General features: G+C 38.7%; 1 pseudogene; it reads left to right on the top strand.

The window, feature by feature from the left end:
• Positions 1-429: 429 nt before the first annotated feature.
• On the top strand, positions 430-874 carry LOC123389662 (annotated as a pseudogene).
• The last annotated feature ends 12,514 nt before the right edge of the window (positions 875-13,388 follow it).

Here is a 13,388-nt window from a genome sequence, read left to right as displayed (position 1 = left end):
TATACCACTAAAGAAAACCAGCAAACCATAAAGGAGAAGAACAGGAAAGGATCAAGAAAAACTTTCAGGGGCACCTGGGTGGCTCAGTGGGTTAAGCCGCTGCCTTCGGCTCAGGTCATGATCTCAGGGTCCTGGGATCGAGTCCCGCGTTGGGCTCTCTGCTCGGCGGGAGCCTGCTTCCCTCTCTCTCTCTCTCTGCCTGTCTCTCCATCTACTTGTGATTTCTCTCTGTCAAATAAATAAATAAAATCTTAAAAAAAAAAAAAAGAAAAACTTTCAGAAACAACCACAGAACAAGGAATAAAACAGCAATAAATACATATCTGTCAATGATTACTTTGAATATAAGTGGACTAGATGCTCTAATCAAAAGACATAGGATAATGGAAAGAACCTAGATGTCCATCAACAGATGAATGGATCAAGAAGATGTGGTATAGCTTTTTTCCGCCATCTTGGGGCTTGTGGAGGCCTGCTGGGAACAGGACTCCTCTAAAACGGCGAATAATATCTGGAAGGCTGTGGTCCAAGGCCATTTTTGCTGGCTATAAGCAGGGTCTCCGCAACCAGAGGGAGCACACAGCTCTTCTTAAAATCGAAGGTGTATATGCTCGAGATGAAACGGAATTCTATCTGGGCAAGAGATGTGCTTACGTGTACAAAGCAAAGAACAACACAGTGACTCCTGGTGGCAAACCAAACAAAACCAGAGTAATCTGGGGAAAAGTAATTCGTGCTCATGGAAACAGCGGCATGGTTCATGCCTAATTCCGAAGCAACCTTCCTGCTAAAGCCATTGGCCACAGAATCCGTGTGATGCTGTACCCCTCAAGGATTTAAATTTAATGAAAAGTAAATAAAGGTGTAGATTTGTTCTCTTGTATAAAAAATAAATAAATAAATAAATAAATAAATAATTTAAAAAAAAGATGTGGTATATATACACAATGGAATACTATGCGGCCATCAAAAGAAATGAAATCTTGCCATTTGCGACAACATGGATGGAACTAGAGCATATCATGCTTAGAGAAATAAGTCAAGCAGAGAAAGACAACTATCATATGATCTCCCTGATATGAGGAAGTGGTGATGCAACATGGGGGCTTAAGTGGGTAGGAGAAGAATAAATGAAACAAGATGGGATTGGGAGGGAGACAAACCATAAGTGACTCTTAATCTCACAAAACAAACTGAGGGTTGCTGGGGGGAGGTGGTTTGGGAGAAGGGGGTGGGATTATGGACATTGGGGAGGGTATGTGCTTTGGTGAGTGCTGTGAAGTGTGTAAACCTGGTGATTCACAGACCTGTACCCCTGGGGATAAAAATATATGTTTATAAAAAATAAAAAATTTAAAAAAATAAAAAAATAATAATAAAATAAAATAAATTTTTAAAAAAAGACATAGGATAACAGAATGGTTGAAAAACAAGCCCCATCTATATGCTACCTACCAAAGATACCTGCAGATTGATAGAGAAGGAATAGAGAAAATTTATCATGCAAATAGATGTCACAAGAAAGCAAAAATAGCAATACTTATACCAAGGTAAACTTTAAAACAAAAAGCTGTAACAAGAGACAAAGAAGGACACTATATAATAATAAAGGGGACAATCCAACAAGATACAGCAATTGTAAATATTTATGCACACAACATGGGTATACCCAAATACATAAAAGAGTTAACAAGAAACTTAAGGGACTAATTGATAACAATACAATAGTAGTAGGGGTCATTAACCCCTCACCTACAGATCATCCGAACAGAAAATCAACAAGGAAACAAAGGTTTTGAATGACACAGTAGACAAGATGGATTTAACAGATACATTCAGAACATTCCATCTTAAAACACCAGAATACATATTCTTTTCAAGTGCACATGGAACATTCTCCAGAACAGATCACATTTAGGGCCACAAGATAAGCCTCAACAAATTTATTATTTATTTATTTGTCAGAGAAAAACAGAGAGAGAGAGAGAGAGAGCGAACAAGCACAATCAGGGGAAGCAGCAGTCAGAGGGAGAGGGAGAAGCAAACTCCCTGCTGAGCAAGGAGTCTGATACGGGACCCATAAACCACTTACAGGACTTCTATTATCATGCAAATGGAAAAAACAGAAAAAAGAGGAAAAAAGACAAAGACAAAAGTGAATAAAATCACAAGAAAAAAAGAGAAAAGACAAGAAAAAAAAAGACAAGACAAGGAAAAAACAGAAAAGACACAAAGTGAATAAAACCACAAATGCGAGAGGAGAACTAACAACCAACAGCACAGAAGTACAAACAATTATAAGAGACTGCTATGAAAAACTATATGCTAACAAATTGGACAACCTAGACAAAATGGATAAATTCCTAGAACATATTAACTACTAAAATGAAAAGGAAGAAATAAAAAATTTGAACTGATCAATTACCAGCAAAGAAATTGAGAAATCAGTAATTTAAAAATCCCCCCCCCCAAAAAAAATTACCAACAAACATAAGTTCAGGGACAGATGGCTTCACAGGTGAATTCTACCAAATATGTAAAGAAGAGTTAATACTTACTCTCCTCAAACTACTCCAAAAAATAGGAAAAAGAAGGAAAACTTCCAAAATCATTCTATGAGGCCAGCATTACCCTGAAATCAGAGCCAAATAAGGACACAACAAAAAAAGAAAAATACAGGCCAATATCTCTGATGAACATAGATGCAACAGTCCTCAACAAAATGCTAGCAAACAAAATCCAATGACACATTAAAAAAATCATTCACCACAATCAAGTGGACTTATGCCTGGATTGCCAAGCATGGTTCAGTATTTGCAAATCAAACAATGTGATACATCACATCAATAAGAGAAAGGATTTGAATCATAGGATTATTTCAATAGATGCAGGAAAAACAGTTGGCAAAGTACAACATCCATTCATGGTAAAAATCCCCAAAAAAGTAGGTTTGGAGGTAACATACCTAAACATAATAAAGACCATATAGGAAAAACCCACAGCTAACAACATCATTGGTGGGGAAAAACTGAGAGCCTTTCTCCTAAAGTCAGGAACAAGACAAGGATGTCCACTCTCGCCATAGTTATTCAACATAGTACTAGAAGCCACAGCAATCAGAAAACAAAAAGAAATAAAAGGCATCCAGATTGGTAAGGAAGAAATAAAATTTTCACTATTTGCAAATGGCATGATGCTATATATAAAAATCCCAAAGACTCCATCTAAAAACTGCTAGAACTGAAAAATAAATTCAATAAAGTCACAGGGTACAAAATCAATCTACAGAAGTCTGTTGCATTTCTATACACCAGTAATGAAGCAGTAGAAAGACAAATTAAGAAAACAATCCCAAGATCCCAAGGGACACCTGGGTGGCTCAGTTGGTTAAATGTCCAGCTCTTGGCTTTGGCTCACATCATGATCCCAGGGTCATGAGATCAAGCTCAGTGTGGAGTCCACCTGAAATTCTTTCTCCCTCTTCCTCTGGCCTTCCCCCTACTTATGTTAAATAAATAAATAAATAAATAAATAAATAAATAAATCTTTTGTAAAAATGTTTTGGTAAAAAAAAAGAAAAGAATTCCATTTACAACTGCACCAAAAATAATAATAGACCTAAGAATAAACCTAAACAAAGACCTGTACTCTGAAAACTATAAAGCACTGATAAAAGAAATTGAAGATGGCACAAAGAAATGGAAAAATATCCCATGTTCATGGCTTGAAAGAACAAATATTGTTAAAATGCCTATAATACCCAAAGCAAGCTACACATTTAATGTAATCCTTATCAAAATACCAACAGCATTTTTCACAGAACAAGAACAAACAATACTAAACTTTATCTGGAACCACAAAAGGCCCTGAATAGCCAAAGCAATCTTGGAAAAGAGAAAAAAGCTGAAGGCTCGCAATTCCGGACTTCAAGGTATATTACAAAGCTGAAGTAATCAACAGTATGATACTGTCACAAGCACAGACACATAGATCAATGGAACAGAATAGAAAACCAAGAAATGAAGCTATAATTTTATGGTCAATTAATCTTCAACAAGGCAGGAAAGAATATCCAATGGGAAAAGGAATGTCTCTTCAACAGATGGCATTGAGAAAACTGGACAGCAACATGCAAAAGAATGAAACTGAACCATTTTTTTATACCATACACAAAAATGAATTCAAAATGGATTAAACACCTCAATGTGAAGACCTCAAAACACAAATATTTTCAAAGAGAGCACAGACTGTAATTTCTCTGACACTAGCCTTAGCAACTTTTTTCTAGATAGGCCTCCAAGGCAAGGGAAACAAAAATAGTAAGGGACTATTGAGACTATAGCAAAATAAAAAGCTCTGCATAGGGAAGGAAACAATCAACAAAACTAAAAGGCAACCTTTAAAATGGGAGAAGATACTTGCAAATGACATATCAAAAAAAAAAAAAGGGTTAGAATCCAAAATATATAAAGAACATGTAAAACACAATACCCCAAAAACAAATAATCTAATTAAGAAATGGACAGAAGACATGAATAGACATTTCTCCAAAGAAAACATACAAATGGCCAACAGACACGTGAAAAGATGCTCATCACTTATCATCAGAGAAATGCAAATCAAAACTACAATGAGGGGTGCCTGGTTGGCTCAGTCGGGGGAGAACGTGACTCTTGGTCTCAGGTTGTGAGTTCGAGTCCCACTTTGGGTGTAGAAACTACTTAAAAATAAAATCTTAAAAAAAAAAGCTACAATGATATATCACTTCATACCTGTCAGAATGGTTAAAATCAATGACACAAGAAACAACAGGTGTTGACAGGAATGTGGAGAAAGGAGATCCCTCTTGCACTATTGGTGGGAATGTAAACTGGTACAACTATTGTGGAAAATAGTATGGAGTTTCCTCAAAAAGTTAAGAATAGGACTGCCCTATGATCCAGCAATCACACTATTGGGTATTTATCCAAAAAATACAAAAACATTAATTCAAAGGGATACATTCACCCCTATGTTTATTGCAGTATTATGTACAATAGTCAAACTATGGAAGCATCCCAGGTGTTTATGGATAGATGAATGGATAAAGATGCGAGATATATATAGATAACAGAATATCGGGACGTCTGGGTGGCTCAGTGGGTTAAGCCTCTGTCTTCGGCTCGGGTCATGATCTCAGGGTCCTGGGATTGAGCCCCGCATCAGGCTCTCTGTTCAGGGTGGTGGAGCCTGCTTCCCTCCTCTCTCTGTCTCTGCCTCTCTGCCTACTTGTGATCTCATTCTCTGTCAGAGAAGTGGATGAAATCTTTAAAAAATAAAAAAAAAGAAGAAGAAGAATATTATTCAGCCATAAAAAAGAATGAAATCTTGCCATTTGCAATGACACAGATGGAGCTAGAGAGTATAAAACTAAGAGAGATAAATCAGTCAGAGAAAGACAAATACCACACAATTTTACTCCTATGTAGAATTTAAGAAAAAACAAAACAAACAAACAAACAAAAAACCACAGTGCCTAGATGTCTTAATTGGTTAAGCATCTGACTTTGTCTCCAATCATGATCTCAGGGTCCCGAGATCGAGCCCTGTGTTGGGTTCCCAGCTCAGTGGGGACACTGCTTGTCCCTCTCCCTCTGTCCCTGCCCCAGCTCATGCTCTCTCTCTCTCAAATAAACAAATAAGACTTTAAAAAAAAAAAAAAAAGAAGAAGAATGAACAAAAACAAAAGATCATAGGGGGGAAAAAAGAGAGACAAACCAAGAGAACAAACTAAACTGATGGTTACCAGAGGGGAAGGAGGTGGGGATTGGGCAAAATAGGGAATATGGATTAAGGAGAGCACTTGTTGCAATGAGCACTGGGAAATTAAAATAAAAACTTTTAGAAAATAAATAAAAAGATTAAAATTTAAATTTAAAAAAAGGAGATGGGGCACCTGGGTGGCTTAGTCATTAAGCGGCTGCCTTCGATTCAGGTCATGATCCCAGCATCCTGGGATCGAGGTCCGCATCAGGTCCGCTTAGCAAGGAGCCTGCTTCTCCCTCTGTCTCTGCCTGCCACTCTGTCTGCCTGTGCTCACTCTCTATGACAAATAAATAAATAAAATCTTTTTTTTTAAAAATAAATAAAAATTAAAAAAGGAGAAAAGGGAGAAAATGGAGAAAGAGTCAAAACTCAGAAATTACTCACTGGTCATTTCTCAGAATTAATGAAAGCTATGAATCCTCTAAATCAAGGATCAAAACAAGTGCCAAGTGAAATAAATAAAAAGAAATGCACACTTAGGAGCACCTAGGTGGCTCAGTGGGTTAAACCTCTGCCTTTGGCTCAGGTCATGATCTCAGGGTCGTGGGATCGAGCCCCCCATCAGGCTCTCTGCTCAGTAGGGAGCCTGCTTCCCTCTCTTTCTCTGCCTTCCTCTCTGCCTACTCGTGATCTCTGTGTCTCCCTCTGTCAAATAAATAAATTTTTTAAATCTCTAAAAAAAAAAAAAAAAGAAAGAAAGAAATGCATACCTAGACATATCCAGCCAAAGTTGTAGGTATCACAAAGATCTTAAACTGTACCTGAGACAAAAGACAGGAATTACAAGCAGATGGAACAATAAAGGCCCAAGGATGATGGGATAATATTTTTTAAATGATGAGAGAAAAATAAAAATCACTGTCTATATAGAATTCTATGTTCAGATAAATTCTCATTCAGAGTGCAGGTAAAACAAAAACATTATCAATAAAATAAAGACCAAGACAGCTTAGCATTTGCAGATTTTCTCTGGAAATAAACAAAAAAAAACAAAAACCAACAACTAAAGTGTATTCTTCAGGGAGAAGGATACTGAATCCAGAAGGAAAGAATAAAATGTAAAAGACGATGGTGAGAATTCTCACCTACTTCAGGTGGGAGTGTAAAGTTATATGACCACTTTGGAGAACAGCTTGGATTACTAAGTATAGTTTAATATACAAATATCCTATGACCCAGAAATTTCATTGCTAAGTATAGTAACTCTTATATGTGTAACTAAAAGACATACAGGAATATCTAGCATCATGTGTCATTATAGCAAAAACCTTGGAACAACCCAAATGGATAAATAAGATCCTGTACATTTACATAATAGAATAAACTGTGGAAATTAATGAATAAACAAGAGCTACAAGGAGGAGGAATTACAAGAGAGTGGGCTAGGAAGATCCTGAACTCAATTATTCCCATGACCACACAAATCTGCAACTACATATGAATTAACTCCCTCCAACAAAGGCCTGAAAGACAGCTGGGCACCTCCTCCACAACAGATAAAAAGGCCACATGGAGACAGGTAGGAGGGGCAGAGACATGGTCTCTGAAGTGACTCACCATCAGGAGGGATCTCACAAATATAGAGATTCTCCCTGAGGAGTGAAGGGTTTGTGCCTCCTGTTAGGCACCTCAAGCCTTGGGATCTGTCCTAGAGAAATGAGACCCCAAAATGTCTAGCTTTGAAAACCAATAGGGCTTATATACAAAAGAAGCATAGGACTACAGGGAATAGAGCTTCTACTCATGAAAGGTTTGTATGCAGTCTCACTCATCTTGGGACCCAGAATGAAAGTACCAGTTTGAAAAGTTCTAAGACTGTATGTGTAGTAGATTTATTTGCTTATCTTTAGTTATATGTTGGGTGGACATGTCCTCTTAAAACTCTCCAGGAATGGAGGCACAGGCAGGCAACATTTTTGCACTGTCCCTCTAACCCGCTAGCACTGATGGGTACACTCCACTCCCATACCACCTTCACAGCCATGCCAGAGCCAGCAGGTATGTGTAGCCCACATAAGGGAAGCCCCTTGATTGTCTGGCTTTGGTGGCCAGGGAGGATTGTGTTTCTGGGCCTCACAGTTCTGAGATAATTGAAGACACAATTCTTGGCAGGCTATCGCCCCCCAGGGCACTTCATAGATATCAGACCAAAACACATCTCCAGTCCTTCTGTGAAAAACACCTATTTATTTTTACTGGAACTTCAACCTGAGGGGCACATTTCAGGTTTGCCACACATCCGGAGGCTACAGAGATGTTCTCTGAGAATGAACATAGCCTAGGGGGTGCCATCTTTGCACTTCCCTTTGGCCTCACTAAAGCTTTCTGATACCTCTTAGAAAAGACTCATCTGGAGCCCCAATTTTTTATAACCATCTCCATGGAGAAACCTCCAGATTACCTGGCCAGTAGGCCAGCAGAGTTGTTCAATTATGGTACCACAGGAACGTACTTACCTTAAAAGCTGCTGCCTGAGGGTCTACTTTCCAATCAGCCTGAAATTAGGGACTGAGACCCTTCTTTCTGGAACTGGAAGTCTCTCAGTAACTGGGACCTATCAGGAATAAATCAGGTTACTTAGACAATCACTAAAGTTTGAGAAACAACCAAGAGCTAAGGTCAGCTAAATGATAAGCTTTCTTTCCTACAAAAGGCTACTCTTTCAACACCAGAGATAGCTGTTTCACTTAATGCAAAGAAAAAGAGAGTCAAGCAAAATAAGGAGATAGGGGTATGTCCTAAACAAAAGAACAAGCTAAAACCCAAGGGAGGAAAAACTTCAATGAAACAAAGATAAGGAGTCACTTGGGTGACCCAGTTGATTAAGGAACGGCCTTCGGCTCAGGTCATGATCCCAGAGGCCTGGGATTGAGCCCCGAATCAGACTTCTTGTTAAGCGGGAGTCTGCTTCTCCCTCTCCCTCTGCTGCTGTTCTCCCTGCTTATGCTCTTTCTCTGTCAAATAAATAAAAATAAAGTCTTTAAACAAAAAAGAAAAGAAACTAATGTAAGTGTCATACCTGATAAAGAGTTCAAGATAATGGTCATAAACATGCTCACTGAACTCAGGAGAATGGAGGAATACAGCAAGAACTTCAACAAAGAGAAAAGAGATAGGAAATATAAAAAGTACCAAACAGAAGTTAAATAACTAAAGAATACAATAACTGCACTGAAAAAATACACTAGTGAGGTTCAACAGTAGACTCGATGAAGCAGAAGAAAGAATCAGTGAGCTGGAAGAGAGGGAAGTGGAACTCACCCAATCAGAGCAGCAAAAAGAAAAAATAATTTTTTGTGAGACAACATCACACATTCGAGGGGTCTCCCAAGGAGAAGAGAGAGGTAAAAGGAGCAGAAAGTTTATTTGAAAAAATAATGGTTGAAAACTTCCCTAACCTGGAGAAGGAAAAAGACATCCAGATGCAGAGAGGCCAAAGACTTGAGAAAAAGATAAACCTGAAGAGACCCATGCCAAGACACATTATAATTAAAATGTCAAGATGAAGAGAAAATCTTAAAAACAGCAAGAGAAAAACAAATCATTATGTAAAAGAAAGCTTCAGGCCAGAAGAGAGTGTCACGATATATTCAAAGTACTGAAGGGGAAAAATTTCCAACCTGGAGCACACTATTTGGTGAGGTTATCATTCAGAATTAAAGGAGACATAAAGAGCTTTCCGGACAAACAAAAGTTAAAGGACTAGTTCGTCACCAGTAAATTGGCTCTCCAAGAAATGTTAAAGGAATTGCTTGCTTTAGGAAAAAAAAAAAAAAAGTTGGGGGAGAGGGTACAAATTAAAATTAGTAAGAAGAAAACATATGAGAGTAAAAATCTCAATGGTAAATATGTAGTAAAGGTAGTGAGTTAATCACTTATAAAGCTAGTATGAAGGTTAAAAAGCAAAAGTAGCAAAATAGGGGTGCCTGGGTGGTTCAGTGGGTTAAGCCTCTGCCTTCCGCTCAGGTCATGATCTCAGGGTCCTGGGATCAAGCCCCACATTGGGCTCTCTGCTCAGTGGAGAGCCTGCTTCTCCCTCTCTCTCTGCCTGCCTCTCCACCTACTTGTGTTGTCTGTCAAATAAATAAAATATATTTTTTTAAAGTAGCAAAAATAACTACAACCACAGTAATTAGTTAAGGGATGTACAAAATAAAAATATGTAAATTGTGATAGCAAACTGAGGTCTATTTTTAGCTGATAAGAAATTTGAATGCATTCTAACACTACATTTTTTTTTTAAAGATTTTATTTATTTATTTGACAGACAGAGACCACAAGTAGGCAGAAAGGCAGGTAGAAAGGGAGAGAGGAGGAAGCAGGCTCTCCGCGGAGCGGACAGCCTGATGCAGGGTTCGATCCCAGAACCCTGGGATCATGACCTGAGCCGAAGGCAGAGGCTTTAACCCACTGAGCCACCCAGGCGCCCCCCAACACTACATTTTTACATCTCTCTGTAACTTTCTGTTTTTGATGTCACATTTTGCATCTAAAAGAAATACAAGAGATCATAAGAGACTATTGTGAACAATTATATGCGAACAAATTTGACAATCTAGAAAAAAATAAATTGCTAAAAACATAGAGTCTTCCAATACTGATTCATGAAGAAAGAGAAAGTCTGAATAGACCAGTTACAGCAAAAGATTATTTTGCAGATGGTAACTAGACATCATGGTAATCATTTTGCAATACATTACAAATGTCAGATCATGTTGTACACCTGAAAACTAATGTGATATATGTCTACTATACTTCAGTTTTAAAAAGCTACGTTAGCATAAGTGAATTTCAAAATATAATGTGTTTTGAAATAAGCAAGTCACAGTAAAATACATACAATATGATTTCACTGATATAAAAGTTTAAAAATAGGCAAAAATAACTAATGTACTATTTTGGGATAGACACAGAGTCAGCTTTAAAAAAAAAAAAAAAAAGGAAAGAAATGATGCGGGGGATGCCTGGGTAGCTCAGTTGGTTGGTTCGGCTCAGGTCATGATCCCGGAGTCCACGAATGGAGTCCCGCATCGGGCTCTCAGCTCCACGGGAGTCTGCTTCTCTCTCTGACCTTCTCCTTGCTCATGCTCTCTCTCACCGTCTCTCTCTCAAATAAATAAATAAAAATCTTAAAAAAAAGAAAAGAAAAAAGAAATGATGAGGAAGTTTGATCAGGGAGTGGCATACAAGTGGCTTTTGAGGTATAATAATGTTCCATATCATGGCATAGGTACATTATTGCCAGTTTTTAAAAAAAAATTTAAAAAGATTTTTATTTATTCATTTGACAGAGCACATAAGTAAGGGGGTCATGGGCAGAAGGAGAGGGAGAAGCAGGGCCCCACCAAGCAGGAAGCCCAATGTGGGGCTTGATCCCAGGACCCTGGGGTCATGACTAGAGCCAAAGGCAGACACTTAACTGACTGAGCTATCCAGGCACTCTATTACTGCCTTTTTTTTTTTTTTTTAAAGATTTTATTTATTTATTTGACAGAGAGAGATCACAAATAGGCAGAGAGGCAGGCAGAGAGAGAGAGGAGGAAGCAGGCTCCCTGCTGAGCAGAGAGCCCGACTCAGGGCTTGATCCCAGGACCCTGAGATCATGACCTGAGCTGAAGGCAGCAGCTTAACCCACTGAGCCACCCAGGCGCCCCTCTATTACTGCTTTTTAAAACTACCTTTTTTAAAATTCATGCACAAAATATTGAGAATCTACTTTGGGTCCAGCCCTGTGCTGGATGTTGGAGATACAATGACCAAGTTAAACAAGGCCTTATTGAGGAGTTGATTTGAATCAGATTTATGAATTCCAGCTACCTTTTTGCAGAAATAGAAAACTGATCCTAAAACCACACGAAAAAGCAAGGGACATGGAATTGCCAAAACAATCTTGAAAAAGAATAGTCAAAGGGCTCATACTTCTCAACTTCAAAACTTACTTCAAACCTACAATAATCAATACAACATGATATTGACATAAGAATAGACATATATATCAATGGAATAGAATAATTTGTCCAGAAATAAGTCCATACATCTATGGTCAGTTGATTCCTGACAAGGGCGCCAAGACCATTCATTGGAGAAAGAATTCAACAAACAGTGCTCAGGCAACAGATAGCCATATTCAAAATCATGAATTTAGACCCCTACCTCATACCATATAAAAATTAACACAGCTGAGGTGCCTGGGTGGCTCAGACAGTTAGAAAGCTCCCTTCAGCTCAGGTCATGATCCTGTCCGGCTCCCTGCTTGGTGGAGAGCCTGTTTCTCTATCTCCTTCTGCCTGCCACTCTGCCTGTTTATGCTCTCCCTCTATCTGTCAAATGAATGAATAAAATATTTATTTTTTTAACAACAATTTTTAAAAAAATTAACACAAAATGGATCAAAGACTTGAATGTCAGGGCTAAACAGATAAAGTTCTTAGGAGAAAACATAGGTGTTAATCTTCATGGTCTCAGATTAGTCATATGACTAAGTCCAAAGTCAATGAACATGGATGTAAATTCCATTTACTCTAGTGGGAGGCACTGCAAAGTCAAATTGCAAAAGATTAGAGAGAGAGAGACAGCTGGACAAATAGATGATATATTGATAGATAAATCTCTCTATATAATTTCAAATTAAGCATAAAGAGTTAGAAGCAATAGTCCAATCCACCACGCTTTCTCCATAATTTCCTTGTCCCTGCTTGTCTTTCCCTGCTTCTAGCTCTGTGGCCAAAGGCAAGATGGCTGTTAGCTGCTCCTGTCTCCCAAGCTTGGCAGTCCTAATGGACAGAGAAAATCTTTCCAAGTAACTTTCATTAAGAAAAAAAAGTATAGGGGCACCTGGGTGGCTCTGTGGGTTAAAGCTCTGCCTTCGGCTCAGGTCATGATCCCAGGGTCCTGGGATCCAGCCCCACATCGGGCTCTCTGCTCAGCAGGGAGCCTACTTCCTCCTCTCTCTCTCTCTCTCTGCCTGCTTCTCTGCCTACTTGTGATCTCTGTCTGTCAAATAAACAAATAAAATCTTTAAAATAAATAAATAAAAGAAAAGTAAAGAAAAGAAAAAGAAAAAAGTATAATATGGGCTCTGTTTGGGCTGGCATGGGTTCTACCTATTCCTGAACCAACCATTAGAGCCAGGGAAGATAGACTCCTCTGACTGGCCAGCTGAGGCCACACACCCACGCTTTATTATCTGGGGAGTAGGAAGGAGATGGTGTCAGCCTCCATAGCTTCACCAGGATCACTTAAACTTTAGAGGGGTGCCTAAAGGAACCAATATCGGGAAGACATAAACACTGTAGTCTTCAATCTCAATAGGAAACTAGAAGGCTACACAGGGAAATCAAGTAAAAACCCAGACCTATGGCACCAATGTAAAAAACTAGGACAGGAACAGCAGACCCCGGGGCTGTAATCAGAGTTACAACAGTGGGACTGAGGCCTTTGTGTATTTCCCATCCCTGTTGTGGACCAGGAATGGGCCTGGGAGAGACATGAAACTCCAGGAGTATCCAGCTTGAGGAGCCAATGGGAGGAAAAACAATACATGTTTAGCGGTACTGGTGAAATTAAAATGCTGGGTTTTTATT

The sequence above is a fragment of the Mustela putorius genome, unplaced genomic scaffold (genome assembly GCF_011764305.1).
Source record: "Mustela putorius furo isolate JIRA1106 unplaced genomic scaffold, ASM1176430v1.1 tig00003988_pilon_pilon_pilon, whole genome shotgun sequence".
Classification (NCBI taxonomy): domain Eukaryota; kingdom Metazoa; phylum Chordata; class Mammalia; order Carnivora; family Mustelidae; genus Mustela; species Mustela putorius.
The sequence above is the reverse complement of the archived record's forward strand: the minus strand, read 5'-3'. Positions and strand labels throughout refer to the sequence as shown.